This window comes from Theropithecus gelada, chromosome 16 (assembly GCF_003255815.1).
Source record: "Theropithecus gelada isolate Dixy chromosome 16, Tgel_1.0, whole genome shotgun sequence".
NCBI lineage: Eukaryota > Metazoa > Chordata > Mammalia > Primates > Cercopithecidae > Theropithecus > Theropithecus gelada.
The window spans coordinates 32,732,039-32,748,562 of record NC_037684.1 but is presented as its reverse complement, the minus strand read 5'-3'; the positions used below and the strand labels follow the sequence as shown (position 1 = coordinate 32,748,562).

Here is a 16,524-nt window from a genome sequence, read left to right as displayed (position 1 = left end):
TATTGTCAACTTTGCTTGATTGGAAGAAGAGAAATTTATAGAGCATATATATATATAGACAAGCTATACTGGCAGTTACTTTTTTACTCTTTCAAAGACTCATTTTTCAGGAAAGAAAAATGCAACAGTGAATACTTCTATCCAGGACCTTTTCCAGTTTTTCAATCTATTTATAATTTAAAAATTTCAGGCCAGGCATGGCTGTTCACACCTCTAATCGCAGCACTTTGCAAAGCCAGGGCAGGAGGATCACTTGAGCCCAGGAGTTCGAGACCACCCTGAGTAATGTACAAGACCCGCCCCCCAATCTAAGCTAATTACAAAAAATGTAATTAGCTGGGTGTGGTGGCACATGTCTGTGATCCCAGCTACTCCGGAGGCTGAGGTGTTAGAATGGCTTGAGCCCAAGAGTTTGAAGTTGCAATGAGCCATGATGATGCCACTGAACTTCACACTGGGCAACAGAGCAAGACCTTGTCTCAAAAAAAACAAAATAAATAAAAAACTCTTTCAATTTATTTTTATTTAATTAAGACATTTAGTATCTAAGTATATACCCAAGTTTTGGGGCTCTTGAGAATTTTTTCAGTCAAGAAATATCTGTGATATATTAACAGAAAAGATACTTTAGGCAGAAAAAGGACATTTAGAAAGGTTAGGCCAGGTGCAGTGGCTCACGCCTATAATCCCAGCACTTTGGGAGGCCGAGGTGGACAGAATCACATGAGGCCAGTTCGAGACCAGCCTGACCAACATAGCAAAACCCTGTCTCTACTAAAACTACAAAAATTAGCCGGACATGGTGGTACACGCCTGTAATCCTAGCTACTTCGGGGTTCGAGGCACGAGAATTGCCTGAACCTGGGAGGCGGATTTTGCGGTGAAGCAAGATCATGCCACTGCACTCCAGCCTGGGTGACAGAGCAGGACCCTGTCTCAAAAAAAAAAAAAAGAAAGAAAGAAAGGATACACACTATTTTAACTAGAAAAAAGGCCAGGTGCGGTGGCTCGCACCTGTAATCCCAGCACTTTGGGAAGCTGAGGTGGAGTTCACCTGAGGTCAGGAGTTCAAGACGAGCCTGGCCAACATGGCGAAACCCTGTCTCCACTGAAAATACAAAAAACTTAGCAGGGCATCTTGGCGGGCACCTGTAATCCCAGCTACTCAGGAGGCTGAGGCAAGAGAATCACTTGAACCCGGGAGGCAGAGGTTACAGTGAGCCGAGATCGTGCCACTGCTCTCCAGCCTGGGTGACAGAGCGAGACTCTGTCTCAAAAAAAGAGAAAAAGGAGGGGTTTTTTTGTTTGTTTTTCTTGAGATGGAGTTTCACTCTTGTTGCCCAGGCTGTAGTGCAATGGCGCGATCTCGGCTCACTGCAACCTCTGCCTCCCAGGTTCAAGTGATTCTCCTGTCTCAGTCCCCCGCGAAGCTGGAATTACAGGCATGCGCCACCATGCCTGGCTAATTTTTGTAATGAAAAAGAAAGTTTTAACTAGAAAAAAATAGGCCAGGAGTGGTGGCTCATGCACTATAATCCCAGCACTTTGGAAGTCCAAGGCGGCCAGATCAGTTGAGGTCAGGAGTTCAAAACCAGCCTGTCCAACTTGGTGAAACCCCATCTCTACTAAAGATACAAAAAAATTAGCCAGGTGTGGTGGCATGTGCCTGTAGTCCCAGCTACTCGAGGCAGGAGGATTGGTTGAGTCCGGGAGGCGGAGACTGTAGTGAGCCAAGATGGCGCCACTGCACTCCAGCCTAAGTGACAGAGCAAGACTCCATCTCAAAAATAAAGAAAAAAGTAAACCAGGAAAAAGTATAATTCAAATTTGAATAACGTATAAACTTGCCTTTTAAGGGAAAAAAACTAAAGCAAAACAGATTTACAATGTAATAAAATTTACATTGACAACATTAATGTGATATATGATAATGTTTTAGTGACACTGTCCTCAACCTGAATGTAGTAGAAATTGTTACATGTTTGGTTCATTTGAATTTGACATGTTTATTCTCCTGCACACCTTGTGTTACCTCAGCTCTCCCACCACTTTTGTCTATTGCATTCGCTCTCAAACTAGGGAGATTTTGTGACTCTGGAGGCACTTGGCAAAGTCTCTGTACATTTTTGGTTGTCCCAATAAGGGTGTGATACTACTGGCATCTAGTAGGTAGAGGCCAGCGATGCTGGTAACATCTTACAATGCACAGGAAAGACCCTTGAAACAAAGAGGCAAAATGGCAGTTAATAGTGCTGCGGTTGAAAACCCTGTTCCATCAGAATTAATTAAAAACTTTTGTGTATATATATGATATTGTAGTATCATTTAACCTTAGTACAAATAAATTGCTGTCATTTTACGTCCCCAGTTACATTGTAAACATTTATAAAGTGCTCATCTAGATGATCCAGAATATTCACTTATTACTCTTTTTTAGAGTATCATCAAAATAAAAATACAAAATTAGGGGTTACCCATGGAGAACTCATGGACTGCCTATTCACTAATACAGAATATATATCTATGAACCCTGGTCTAGGAAAAATCTTTAGCTGGTATGATGAATGAATGCATGTGAGTTTATTTCTTCATCTTAATCAAAAGCTCATCTTATGTATTAAAAAAAACCATGTAGTACAAGTTTGGTTTTTGTTTTGTGTTTTGGTGAAATGTTCTTCATTTGCTTGAAAGGTAGGCTTTTTCACCTTTCTTCATACTGCTGTTGTAATACAAACAGTAGGATCTCAAAACAGAATGCTATAAATACATAAACAAAAGAAGCACAGCACTAAATTTTTCATAATTCGTCTCTTCCCTGAACTTGGAATGTCTGATGAACCCACTGGGTGCAGTGGCTGATGCCTGTAATCCCAGCTGAGGCTGAGACAGGAAGATCTCTTGAGGCCAGGAGTTCAAGGCTGCAGTGAGCTATGATTGTGTCACTGCACACCAGCCTGGGTGACAGAGCAAGACTCTGTGTCTCTTAAAAAAAAAAAAAAAAAAAAAAAAATTTAAATACCCTGATGTGGTGACACGCACATGTAGTGTAAGTCCCAGCTACTTGTGAGGCTGAGGCAGGAGGGTCACTTGAGCCCAGGAGTTTGAGGCTGCAGTGAGCTGTGATCATGCCACTATACCCTAGCCTGGGTGACAGAGCAAGACCCTGTCTCAGAGAATTTAAAAAAAAGAATTTCTAAGGAATCTTTAATTGACCTTGGTACAACACAGCCAAATAACCCCTTACAGGAGGAAGGACATATTTTTCATTCCTCTTTGATGGACATGAACTTAACATACAAATGGACCTACCATTTTTCCAAATTCATGCTCTAAAATCATAAAGACACCCTGTCTTGTCTTCCAGGAAGGCACACAGGATTATTATGAATCTGAGATAATAGGTAAGTACTTTCAACCCTGTATTAGCAATCCCTAGTTTGCATCTTCTATCAGATTTTCACCATTAATATTTTTCAGAGAAATAATGTATTATGTTAGTAGTAAACTATAGTAGAGGCAGGATCCTAAACATACCCTTCCCTTAAATAGGCACAAATAATCTCTCCAAAAGGAGCTATATGGTCACCTTCATTCAAGGTTTGGGTTGTTTGTTTCCTGACGGGATGTGGGGGTGTTATGTGCCTCTTTCTCTTCACTGGTTTTTCTCAGATTTTCCAAGATTTTATAAAGAGTCATTAACACAAAAATATTAAGACCCAGCTTAATCTTCAGAGATACAGAAGCTGATTAGGTATTTTGGCTCTTTTCAGTAGTTTAACCCTAGTTTTCAAGTGATCGATGTTAATACATTTTGAAATCTCTACATTTTGAAATCTCTAAGAGTAGGCCTTTCCATTTCTGAAGAAACCCAATGTATGATTTCTTTTTATATGAGTTAATTCTGATACACCTGAATGCTCAATAGACATTAGCACTGATTAGCCAGGCGCCGTGGCTCACGCCTGTAATCCCAGCACTTTGGGAGGCCGAGGTTGGCGGATCACAAGGTCAGGAGATAAAGACCATCCCGGCTAACATAGTGAAACCCCATCTCTACTAAAAATACAAAACTTAGCTGGGCGTGGCAGCATGCACCTGTAGTCCCAGCTACTGGGGAGGGAGGCTGAGACAGGAGAATTGCTTGAATCCGGGAGGTGGAGGTTGCAGTGAGCCGAGATCATGCCACTGCACTCCAGCCTGGGTGACAGAGCGAGACTCCGTCTCAAAAAAAAAAAGACATTAGCACTGATCATCTCCTACCTTTGTTGGCTTAGTATAAGTTACAGACAAATTTGAAACTACAGATTTTTCTATCCCTACCTCCTTGCCTCCTTATTTTGCATATCTTTTTAAAAAATTTGTCTGCTAATGGATATGACAGTGGAATCATTTTCTTTAGCATTTCAAGAGGCCTAAAATTCAAACTCCAAAGAATATTCTGTTTCCCAAAAGTAAATTAATAGCAGCACCACCTTTATAGTCAGTCCTCCCTCCCTTCCTCCCTTCCTCCCTTGCTAATTTTTGTAATGAAAAAGAAAGTTTTATTTCCTTTCTTCCTTCCTCTTTTTCTTTTCTTTTCTCTCTTTCTCTCTTTTTGGCTGCTTCCTTTGTACCTTGTTACCTACTCAGGATTTTTCTTCCAATCTTAGCCTCTTGTTTGTGCTACTAAAGGTCCTTCTAGTACATAAGCTAGAGGTCACAAATTATCTCACAAATATATTTTATCTGACCTTCACGTTGTTAGTTTTTCCCTTTTTAATTTCAGTTGATTCCCAAATTTTAAAAATTAGATTTTACATAATTTAGGCTTTGGCTTATCTTGAAAAGTTAAAATTATCAGACAACATTGGGCCTACATTTCAACATAACAGTTGACTAAAGCTGAACAGTGGCCATCTCTTTGCTCATTCTCCAACTAGCTGTGATCTCCACTTCATCTTTTCTCTTACTCCAATCTGTGTGACTCATTATGTTACCTGCCAAACTCCTGTAAACATTTAAATTTGTGACTCAGGCCTATGCTTTTCCTTCCTTCCCACACAGTTTCCCATGGCTTCTGACTGATACTGGGGAACTGGCACATTGAAAAGCTGCCTCCTTGCTAATAGTCTTGGGACCAACTTCCTTGCGATTTCAATCTCTGGTAGTCTGATCCAGATTATCAAAATCTGGTACTGTAAAGCATCTTCAGAAATTCTTTAGGCCAAGCGTGATGGCTCATACCTGTAATCCCAGCACTTTAGGAGACTGAGACGGGCAGATCACTTGAGCCTAGAAGTTCGAGACTAGCCTGGGCAACATGGCAAAACCTGGTCTCTATAAAAAAATCCCCCAAAAAATTAGCTGGATGTGGTTGCAGTTGCCTGTGGTCCCAGCTACTGGAGGGGCTGAATCTATTAATACATAATTTAGTTAACTTTGTCTAAACTGTTTGCAACTGCTTTTTTGACAGGATTGACCTTGTCTAAACTGTTTGCATCTGCTTTTTGACAAGATTACTTACCCTTACTTGATGGTTTCATTACACAATAACATACATTACCAAGGAACAGAAATTTAGAATTTTCCTCAGGAAGATCGTTTGATTGAGCCCAGGAGGTGGACATTGCCGTGAGCCAAGATCCTGCCACTGCACTCAAGCCTGGATAATATATTGAGCAAGGCCTGTCTAAAAAAAAAAAAAAAAAAAAATTCCTTTACCTGTAGGATTCAGTGTCTCAGTCAGAGGAAGATGCTTTTAGCCTCCCTCTTCTTTCTGCTAAAATACCTTTAGTATAAAAACTCCTATACTTTTTACATTTTCTAAAAGGACTAAAGTCTTATTTAATTCCAAGGTCTGTTTCAGTTGTGAACAAAAGCAGTAGTTCCCTGAGCTTTAAATAGCAGAACTAAAACAGATGAAGCCTCTAGCAGCCACCAGTGACTGTATTCTGATTTGTACAGAATATAATCTATTAATACATGATTTAGTTACCTTTGTCTAAACTGTTTGCAACTGCTTTTTGACAGGATTATTTACTCTTAGTTGACTGTTTCATTACCCGGTAACATATATTACTTAAACAGCATAGTTCTCTTAAGAGATTATGCTTTAAGAAACAACACAGGGGCCGGCCACGGTGGCTCAAGCCTGTAATCCCAGCACTTTGGGAGGCCGAGACGGGCGGATCACGAGGTCAGGAGATCGAGACCATCCTGGCTAACACGGTGAAACCCCGTCTCTACTAAAAAATACAAAAAACTAGCCGGGCGTGGTGGCAGGCGCCTATAATCCCAGTTACTTGGGAGGCTGAGGCAGGAGAATGGCGTAAACCCGGGAGGCGGAGCTTGCAGTGAGCTGAGATCCGGCCACTGCACTCCAGCCTGGGCGACAGAGTGAGACTCCATCTCAAAAAAAAAAGAAAGAAACAACACAGGTTTGAAGAAAGGAGTGCATCTCAGCACTTGAACATGTTGTAGTTTTATTGTAATAACCTATAGCAGAGAGTGAAAATGTTGGGTTCAGTGGTACTTTATACCACTATTCATACCATTTTCTTGGGGTCTGTTTTGCGTAATAAGAAAATTGACGTCATTTGGCCAGTCTTCCAAAACTTTAGCATGTTTCATGCCTTTTCATCTGTTAAGTCTTATGTACTCACCCTCCTCTGCTTATGTTGGGAGTAAACTTATACCCAGCAATCTCAACATAGGTAACCTTGAAAAAATCTGCTGAAGGCCAGGCGTGGTGACTCACTCCTGTATTCCCAGCACTTTGGGAGGCCGAGGTGGGTGGATCACGTGAGGTGAGGAGTTCGAGACCAGCCTGGCCAACATGGTGAAACCCAATCTCTACTAAAAATATTTTAAAAATTAGCCGAGAGTGGTGGCACACGCCTGTAATCCTAGCTACTTGGAGGCTGAGGCAGGAGAATTGCTTGAACCCAGCAGGCAGAGGTTGCAGTGAGCCAATATAGTGCCACTATACTCCAGCCTAGGCAACAGAGTGAGGCTCTGTCTCAAAAACAACAAAAACAAAAACTGTTGAAAAAATCCCCTTCTGCTTAGAGGAGCTGTCTGCTTTTGTGATTCGGGGTAACCCTCAAACAGATGCTTCAGGACCCTAATGTTGCCATGTAAACCAGGCATTCTCTTGTTATGTATTTCTAACTGTTCTTCATCTTGGCACTCAATCCCAGTTGACTAAAAATGATTCTGCCTTACTTTTGTTCTACAGTTTCAACCTTTCTGCCCCTTACACTTAATTTATCACAGTGATGCACTGTGGTAGAGATTCTGGGATTAGACTCTTTGTTCTATTGTAGTCTGAAAAGTTTAAAGCAACCTAAGTAATAAGTTCTTTAGTGACAGTACTGTAAATAGAGCTCTGAACTGGGTTGTTGCTGTGCCATTTGCTTTGAACCCAAGCAGCTCTTGTGACTTATCCGCCTTCAGATTTTACCTATGGGGCAAATCTTTGTCCCCAGATATGTTCTTGGAGTGCTAGCTATGTAAATACAGATTGAGCATCCCAAATTCAAAAAATTAAAATCCAAAATGCTCCAAAATCCAAAAGTTTTTGAATGCCAACATGACACTCAAAGGAAATACTTACTGGAGCTTTTTGGGTTTTCAGATTTGGGATGCTTAAGCAGTAAATATACAATGAAATATTCTAAAATGTAAAAAAGCTTCCAAGATCTAAAACACTTCCAGTTTTAAGTATTTCAAATACAGGATACTCAACCACCTGTATACTTAAAACTCATTATCCACAAAACCACAAAATTTATGTATACCATTTCATACCCACTAGGATGGCTAAAATAAAAATGATACACTATCAAAGTGTTGGAGAAGATATCAAGAAATTGGAGCCCTCCTACATTGCTAATGAGATAGTGAAAAGATAGTGGAAAAGTTTTTGACACTTCCTCGAAACATTAAATACAAAGTTACCATATTACTAGTATATACCCAAGGGAAGTGTAAACATATGTCCACACAAGAACTTGCACAAAAATGTTTATAGCAGCATTATTCATAATAGCCAAAAAGGGAAATAACCCAAATGTCCATCAGCTGGTAAATGGATAAAATGTGATACATCTGGACAATGGAATATTATTCAGCAATAAAAAGGAAAGACTTATTGGTATATACAACATGCGTGAATCTTGAAAATAGTATGCTAAGTGAAAGAAGCTGGTCACAAAAGACCCCATATCGTATTATTTATATGAAAAGTCTAGAATAAACAAATGTATAGAGACAGAAAGCAGATTAGTAGATTCCTAGGGCTAGGCAGAGAGGAAATGGTGAGTAACTGCTTATGGGTATGAGGTTTCTTTTGGGAGTAATGAAAATGTTCTAAAATTAGATAGTGGTGATAGCTGCACAATTCTAAGAATGTACTAAAACCCACTAAATTTGACACTTTAGATGTGTGAATTTGGGCCAGGAGCAGTGGCTCACGCCTGTAATCCCAGCACTTTGGGAGGCCAAGACAGGAGGATCCCTTGATCCCAGGAGTTTGAGACTATCCTGGGCAACATATGGAGATCCTGTCTCTACAAAACATAAAAATAAATTAGCCAGGCATGATGGAGTGCATCTGTAGTCCCAGCAATTTGAGAGGCTGAGGTGGGAAGGATCAGTTGAGCCTGGGAGGTCGAGGCTGCAGTGAACTCTGATTATGCCACTGCTCTCCAGTTCTGTGACAAAGCAAAACCCTGTCTCCAAAAAAGGGGTGTGGGGTAAATTTTAGGGTATATGAATTATATCTCTAAGTCATTTTTAAAATCTCATTAACCAGCTTAAGTTTTCATGGTGGTAGTGGTGATGAAAATATATAGTACATATACATATGTACGTGTATATGTATATGTTCATGTATATATACCTAAATGCCTTAAAGCAGGCATACTTGGTGCTGTTAAAGAATATATACCAGGCCGGGCGCGGTGGCTCAAGCCTGTAATCCCAGCACTTTGGGAGGCTGAGACGGGCGGATCACGAGGTCAGGAGATCGAGACCATCCTGGCTAACACGGTGAAACCCCGTCTCTCCTAAAAAAAAAATACAAAAAACTAGCCGGGTGAGGTGGCGGGCGCCTGTAGTCCCAGCTACTTGGGAGGCTGAGGCAGGAGAATGGCGTGAACCCGGGAGGAGGAGCTTGCAGTGAGCTGAGATCCGGCCACTGCACTCCACCCTGGGTGACAGAGCGAGACTCCGTCTCAAAAAAAAAAAAAAGAATATATACCATACTTTTAAGGCATTTTGCTGAATTCCTGAAAATAGCAAAACATGGTAATTTTATGACAAATTAATTTGATATCCAACTATTTGGCCTGGCCGGGTGCAGTGGCTCCTGGGATTACAGTGGGATTACACCTGTAATCCCAGCACTTTGGGAAGCCAAGGCAGGCGGATCACTTGAAGTCAGGAATTTGAGACCAGCCTGGCCAACGTGACAAAACCCCATCTCTACTAAAAATACAAAAATTAGCCAGGCGTAGTGGCACGTGCTTGTAATCCCAGCTACCCAGGAGGCCGAGGCAGGATAATTGCTGGAACCCAGGAGGCGGAGGCTACGGTGAGCTGAGATCACACCACTGCACTCCAGGCAAAAGAGCGAGACTCCGTCTCCAAAGAAAAAAGTTAGCCCAATGTTGTGGCATGCGCCTGTGGTCCCAGCTTTTCAGGAGGCTGAGGCAGGAGAATCACTTGAACCCAGGAGGCAGAGGTTGCAGTGAGCCAAGATCATGCCACTGCACTCCAGCCTGGGCAACAAAGTGAGGCTGTGTCTCAAGAAAAAAAAAGAATTTAGGCCGGTCACATTGGCTCACGCCTATAATCCCAACACAAAAAATTAGCCGGGCATGGTGGTGGCACCTGTAATCCCAGCTACTTGAGAGGCTGAAGCACAAGAATCACTTGAACGTGGGAGGCAGAGGTTGCAGTGAACTGAGATCACGCCACTGCACTCCAGCCTGGGTGACAGAGGGAGACTCTCTCAAAAATAAGAATAAAAATAATTTGTATTTATTTATTTTTCTCTCAATTTTTCACTATCTGTAATTGGCATTAGTATCTAATTTTCTCTGTTACCAAATACTTGTTTTTTTCTTACTGAATAAAATTAATTTTCATCACTTACTAATAGGCATATGGTAAAAGAAAGAATTTACATCTAATGTTCAGTAACGTGGCTTTTCCTAACCATTCATCTATAATCTTCTTTTGCTGGGTAGTTTAATACTGAAATATTCTATATTCTCTCCTGGTCTTTTCTCTTACCTACCACCTGGTGATATCTTCTTGGGTGATCTCATCCATAAACATTAAACACTGAGACATGAATTAGGGTGACCTGCGCAAGCAACAACTACAGCATGATTACTTCAGTTAGGAAGGGGAGGAGACAGACATTAATGTTTTTTTGTAGAGGGAGGGGGAAATAAAACAGTGGGGAGAAGAGGCTGTGATTTTGGTATGCAGGACCATTGACATAAGAGGAAAAGGAGTAGTTGAGGTTTGAAGAAGGCCAGATTATCCTTAGACAGAAATAGTGGTGGAGATACAACACGTTTTGTTTTGTTTTGTTTTAAGACAGGTTCAGCTGGGTGCGGTGGCTCATGCCTGTAATCCCAGCACTTTGGGAGGCCAAGGCAGGTGGATCACTTGAGGTCAGGAGTTCAAGACCAACCTGGCCAACATGGTGAAACTCTGTCTCTACTAAAAATATAAATAATTAGCCAGGTGTGGTGGCATGCACCTGTAGTCCCAGCGACTCGGGAGGTTGAGGCCCGAGAATCGCTTGAACTCAGGAGACAGAGGTTGTGGTGAGCCAAAATTCTGCCACTGCACTCCAGCCTGGGTAACAGAGGGAGACTCTGTCTCAAAAAAATGAAATACAAAAAGGTTCTTGCTCTGTCACCTAGGCTGGAGTACAGTGGCACAATCATAGCTCACTGTGACCTTGAACTCAAGCAGTCCTCCTGCCTCAGCCTCCCATATAGCTGGAACTACAAGCACATACCACTGCACCCAGCTAATTAAAAATTTTTTTTTTGCCCGGGCACGGTGGCTCATGGCTGTAATCCCAGCACTTTGGGAGGCCAAGGTGGGCAGATCACCTGAGGTCAGGAGTTTGAGACCAGCCTGACCAACATGGAGAAACCCTGTCTCTACTAAAAATACAAAAATTAGCCGGGCGTGGTGGCGCATGCTTGTAATTCCAGCTACTCGGAAGGCTAAAGCAGGAGAATCGCTTGAACCTGGGAGACGAGGTTGCGGTCAGCCGAGATTGTGCCATTGTACTCTAGCCTGGGCAACAAGAGTGAAACTCCATCTCAAAAAAAAAAAATTTTTTTTTTATGGAGACAGTCTGGCTATGTTGCCCAGACTGGTCTTGAACTCCTGTCCTCAAGCGATCCTTCTACCTCAGCCTCCCAAAGTGTTGAGAGTACAGGCATGAGCCACAACCCAGTTTGATAAATATTTACTGAGCATCTCTTTTGTGCCATAGACAACTATGTGTATGTTGCATAGTTAGTTACAAAGAAAGACTAAGCCTCAGTCCCTGTTGGGAGAACAGAGTTGCTATCTGGTGAGGGAAAGATGCCATGGATCTTTAGACCCTAAAGAGACAAAATCAAGTTTTCTCTTCAGAGCTGAGTAAATGTAGAACATGGGATTTTAGTGGCAATACAAAATATTCTGCCCTAAATTCTGCCTGTTTTCTGATGCCTGAAATCCCTTTACATGAGAAAAATGGGTTTTATTCTTTAAATGTAGATAATCAATTTTAAATACTTGAGAAAGATAGTAATCAGAATTATTCTTAGTAGAGTATACTCCATCAAATATAAACTCCTAGTGTCAAATTTTATTTTGATGGAAGAGAGAAGCATAGCACTAAAAGATACAAAAAAAGATTTTGTTAAACCCTTGTATTATCTTTTGTTAGAGAGCACTGTGAAGAAATATGTGTCTTATTCAACTCAATCACAATTGAGCAGGAACATTGTTGGTCTTCACTATTGACAGAATGATGACTATTTTAAAAGTTCTAACCACTATAGAAGGAAGCCGTATTTCTTGAGAGCCATTTTACGGATGATCTGCAAAGCCCAATTGCCATAGTTGCCTTGTTTTAATAGACACTGAGAGCAGAATGTTTCTGCTCTTGAAATCTACACTTAAAGAGAAGTGGGTGGCTGTTGGGGTGTACCTTTTCTGCACATTTATAATCCACATTCAGATTTACCTGGTTCTCATTTCTTTGGCTTAATCTTTTCAGCGATAGTAGAGCAATACTTTGTGTCCACAGTAAAACATATTTCTGCCAATATAATGCTGTTTAAGTTGTGTTTTAAGAACTGGAATGTCGGCCGGGCGCGGTGGCTCAAGCCTGTAATCCCAGCACTTTGGGAGGCCGAGACGGGCGGATCACGAGGTCAGAAGATCGAGACCATCCTGGCTAACCCGGTGAAACCCCGTCTCTACTAAAAAGTACAAAAAACTAGCTGGGCGAGGTGGCGGGCACCTGTAGTCCCAGCTGCTCGGGAGGCTGAGACAGGAGAATGGTGTAAACCCGGGAGGTGGAGCTTGCAGTGAGCCGAGATTGCGCCACTGCACTCCAGCCTGGGCCACAGAGAGAGACTCCGTCTCAAAAAAAAAAAAAAAAAAAAAAAAGAACTGGAATGTCATTTCCATTTAGAGTGGTTTTTTACCCAAAGAGCCACAGTTAATGTGGATGGATACTTCAAGTACTGGATCATTTGTTAGGGTCTTGCCTTTCTACTGGTCTTCTGCTAAGTGTAATGGAAATCCCAGCCACCATGTGATTAAGGATCTGTGGGAAATGTTCCTTCCATTCTGTACTGTGCTGCAAATGTATACTATTGTGGAAAAATGCTGTTGATTTTTCAGGAAAACAAGATCTTCATATCTTTTCATTTCCGGTGGGGTTCAGTCTCCTTTTCTTGAATTAAGATATTTCCCAACTAAAAATGTGTTATGTGGCTTAAATTTTTGTTAATACCATTAGTAGTTCAATAAAATAAGCTAATTTATTAGCAGCTCTTCAGAAAGCGTATTGTTTAATTTTCAGAGATAAATACATCTCATAGCTTTTGAGTCAGCTTAAATGGATAATCAAATCCATTTAAATTAGAATGTCCCAGTTTGGAGTCTAACTTGAATTTTTGTGTATGGTATGGAATTTGCTCAGACTTTGACAAGAGATTGATGACATATCTGCAGTGTTTGGTCTTGTGAGCTCTGCCTCTTCTCTCATAGGCAGGCATGTTGCTCTATTCTCACCTGAAGAAATTATCTAAAGTTGTGTTCCTCTTTAGAATTTAAGAGAAAAGTATAGGTACACTTCACAGAATTTCACATGGGTATTCCATGACAAATGAGCCAGACATTGGTAGCCTTTTGGAATAAAATAGGCAATTTTGGAAAACCTGACTGATTAGGTCCTTGTGCCTTTATAGAAATTACTTTTTAGGTAGGAAGCTGAGAAGTTTCTGGCCAGTATCTTTTGCCATTTGGCCCAATTCTGTCTAGAAATAAGGGGTATCTGGAGTGGTAGCTAGGAGGACCATATTATATAACTTTAATATGTCCCTAATAAAGATATGAGAATACTTTATATCAAGCTTTCCTACAAATGGTAGAAAAATTTATTTGAGGAAAAACGAAGGATCTAATGTTTGAACTGAATTATTCACTGGACATTTACCAGATGCCCTCTGTAGACTTAGTGCTGTTTTGTATACTGCGGGGTTGATTATAAAGATAAGCTGTAGTCCCTGCCCCACACAGAGGGAAGGCAGTATTGAACACTTGTGACTTATTAAATGCTTTACATTTATTTTGACATTTAATCTTGTAAATCTGTAGATAGGTAGCCCTGTTTTTTAATGAGGGAGCTGGAACTCAGAGAGGTGAAATCATCTAGTAATAAGTGGATTGGCTAGTTAATTAATGGATTTGAACCCAAGCTTTCTGACTCTGAAGCTTTACACATACTGCCTTTTTAAAAGACAGGAATAACTGGTCAGAGAACAAAATACAATAGCTGCTAGGTGAACGATATGACAAAGCACCACTAGGGACAGTTCAGAAAGAACAGTCCCCTGTTTTGAAGGATCAGTGGAGACTGTAAGAATTTAGTTTGACCTTGAGTAGACAGGAGACACTTGGAGTTAGGCATTCTAGGTAAAGGAAAATATGAACCTTATAACCCATGTCTTGGCTGGGCGTAGTGGTGCATGCCTATAGTCCTGGCTTCTTGGGAGGCTGAGGCTGGTGGGATCACTTGAGCCCGAGAGTTCTGAGCTATAGTGCGCTGTGCTGATTGGGTGTCTGCACTAAGTTCGGCATCATGTGATGAACTCCCAGGAGTGGGGGACCAACGAAGCTTCCTAAGGAGAAGTGAACCGGTTCAGGTCGGAAACAGAGCAGGTCAAAACTCCCATGCTGATCAGTAGTGGAATCACACATGTGAATAGCCCCAGCACTCCCGCCTGGGCAACAAAGTGAGACCTTGTCTCTTAAAAAAAAAAAAAAGTCGCCAGAACAGAATGTCCTCGTCTGAGAGAAACCACAAGTATACATACTCAGTTTGATAGGGTTTGCTGAGTCCTGTCTCTTAAAGTTGGGGTTAGAATTCTGGGGTTCTCAGTTCTGCTTTTGAGACCACAGACTTGACTGTAAAATTTGTAAATGTGATATTGGGAGCCTTTCCTAAGCTTTGTAGGATATTCTTAGGATAGGTTTGCCCAGACGGAGCCTGCAGTTTAGATTCGTTTTATTGCATCATCCTATCTTCTTCCGTCTCTGCCTCCAACCATGTTCCTGTGGTAGGAACTTGAGATAGGATGTCTTCAGCATGATGTGGACATGGTCCTGTTCCTTCAACTTCAGGGTTGTACAAAGTGGCTGCTGAATGGAAAGCCTAATCTTGACTCAGCCTGAGGACTCCATACTTTGATTAAATGATTGTTCTTTTGGACAGTGTCTTGTAGTTTGAAAAATGCTTCCTAAAAGTAATGAAATATTTGTAAGAGGGGAGGAAATGGCATGGGGAAATTTTCCAGTCTTAGCAGGTGGCTAGAGAGATGGCAGGCCGGGTGCAGTGGCTTATGCCTTGTAATCCCATCATTTTGGGAAGCCGAGGTGGGCGGATCACCTGAGGTCAGGAATTGAAGACCAGCCTGGTCAACAAGGGGAAACCCCATCTCTACTCAGCCGAGCGTGGTGACAGGCACCTGTAGTCCCAGCTATTCGGGAGGCTAAGGCAGGAGAATTGCTTGGACCCGGGAGGCAGAGGTTGCAGTGAGCCAAGATCACACCACTGCACTCCAGCCTGGGCGACATTAAAACTCCGTCTCAAAAAAAAAGAGAAAATGGCAGATATGAGAAGAACATTATATTCTATATAAATCTTGGTTAGAGAGCCTGTTACGTGTTTGGGGAAGAAAAAACTAGGTTTGTGGCCAAAGGTAATCATATAATAGGCCTGATAAGCCTTTTCTTTCTGCCCCATTCCCCTCAGGAGGATGAAATTAGAATTCATATTTATTCATATTTATTTAAAATAGTTGATCCTTTATCTTGAAGTGGTTTTATAAAAGTCTTAATTGTGGGCTGGGTGTGGTTGCTCATGCCTGTAATCCCAGCACTTTGGGAGGCCGAGGCAGGTAGTTCACTTGGGACCAGGAGTTCAAGACCACCCTGGCCAACATGGTGAAACCTCGTCTCTACTAAACATATAAAAATTAGCCAAGCATAGGGGTGCATGCCTGTAATCCCAGCTACTTGGGAGGCTGAGGCATGAGAATTGCTTAAACCTGGGAGGCGGAGGCTACAGTGAGCCAAGATCGCGCCGCTGCACTCCAGCCTGGACAACAGAGACTTCGTCTCAAAAAAAAAATTCTTAATTATGGGCAGTAATAGTTTTGCCAGCTGTTCATTACTTGAACTTCCCCCAAAATAAGGGCTAATGGAAACAGGACTGCTTTTTGTACCACAATGGTCTTTTCCAAAGTTCTGGAACCATTTTTCTGGAAGAAATACAGGTAGTTCCATTTTTCTAGGTGGGATTACTATGTCAGTCTGTGTGTATGTACACATATATATGTTGTACAGGTGCTTCCCTTCTCCCCAGCCCTTTTAGAGTTGATGGCTTTGTCCCTGATTGTTCAGTATAATAGTTTACAGATTCACTAAGAGAGCTTGTGTAGTAATGCTTGCTTTATTTTTTTTTCTCTTCCACTCTTGTTTTATTTTTTACTTTTTTTTTCTTTGTGATGTGACATTTTCAGCTGATGTATTGAAAGCAAATCCTTCTAATTTGGGAGCCCAGATCACAAGAGTGAGTTTTTCTACTAGTGTCTTTAGCTGTATATCTTTTTTTGTGTGTGTCTTTTTACCCTTCCCCCCTCCCAATTTAAAAAGATTCAAAACACATTTCATAAATACTAGGTAAGAAAATTCCTCTGTCTGTTGAACATCATGCCTTTCCACAAA

At 41.5% G+C, this 16,524-nt stretch overlaps 1 protein-coding gene across 5 annotated transcripts in view; it reads left to right on the top strand.

Moving 5' to 3' along the window:
• Positions 1 to 16,524, top strand: part of GPATCH8 (G-patch domain containing 8) — a 106,390-nt gene that overhangs the window by 78,219 nt on the left and 11,647 nt on the right. The window lies entirely within an intron of this gene.